This window comes from Gossypium hirsutum, chromosome D02 (assembly GCF_007990345.1).
Source record: "Gossypium hirsutum isolate 1008001.06 chromosome D02, Gossypium_hirsutum_v2.1, whole genome shotgun sequence".
Taxonomy (NCBI): domain Eukaryota; kingdom Viridiplantae; phylum Streptophyta; class Magnoliopsida; order Malvales; family Malvaceae; genus Gossypium; species Gossypium hirsutum.
This window is the reverse complement of record NC_053438.1, coordinates 45,076,500-45,077,543: the sequence shown is the minus strand read 5'-3', so window position 1 is coordinate 45,077,543 and position 1,044 is coordinate 45,076,500. Positions and strand designations below refer to the sequence as shown.

General features: G+C 37.1%; 1 non-coding gene across 1 annotated transcript; it reads right to left on the bottom strand.

The window, feature by feature from the left end:
* Positions 1-390: 390 nt before the first annotated feature.
* Positions 391-497, bottom strand: LOC121214988 (small nucleolar RNA R71). The gene has a single exon (XR_005910723.1). It is a non-coding gene; the product is annotated as a small nucleolar RNA R71 (small nucleolar RNA).
* Between the last annotated feature and the right edge of the window lie 547 nt (positions 498-1,044).

Sequence of the window (1,044 nt, the reverse complement as noted above, 5' to 3'; positions counted from 1 at the left end):
GATCATTGTTGCCGATGACAGAAATTGTGCCATTCGATAATATGTCATTCCTCTATTTAACGAGCTCAATCCAAGTATTAGGAGACTTGAAATTGAGGCACAATAATTTGAGCTAAAGCCGGTTATATTCCAAATGTTGCAAAATATGGGTCAATTTAGTGGGATTTCTACTGAAGATCCACATCTTCATCTTCGACTATTCATGGAAGTGAATGACTCATTCAAACTAGTAGGGTGATCGAGGATGCCTTGAAACTGAGATTATTTCCATACTCTTTAAGAGATAGAGCACGAGCATGGTTGAACTCCCTATCATCTGGTTCCATAACTACATGGCAAGAGTTAGTTGAACGTTTCTTAATGAAATACTTCCCTCCATCTTTGACCACTAAGATCCGAAATGAAATCACTTCATTTCAGCAACTTTATGAAGAATCTTTATATGAGACATGAGAGCGGTACAAAGAGTTGTTACGAAAGTGCCCTCATCATCGCATTCCTTACTACGTTCAAATGGAGACTTTCTATATTAGTCTCAATATTCATACTAGAATGATTATGGATGCTTCGAAAAATAGAGCCCTTCTTTCTAAGTCTTATAGCAATGCTTACAAGATTATTGAAAGAATCGTTAACAATAACTATCAGTGGCCAACCAATCGAGTGACCTTAGAAATACAAGTAGCAAGGGTACATGAAGCAGACACACTTGCTTCTTTGGCAGTCCAGGTAACCTTTATGTCTTCTATGCTTAATAACATAACTATTAATGGTTTCAATGGTAATCTGATAGGTCAGCAGCCGAACTAGTTTGAGAATATTTCTTGTGAATACTATAGAGATGGACATTTCTTTGAAAATTGTCCATCGAATCAAGGGTCAAAATATTACGTGGGAAATTAGAATTGGAATGGTCCGCAATCAAATTCTTACAACTCTTCATGGCAGAACCATCCAATTTCTCCATGGAGTAATCAATAGGTGGACCATAGCGACTCTTCTATGCCATTTCAACCAAACTATCCGCCATAATATTCTCAACAA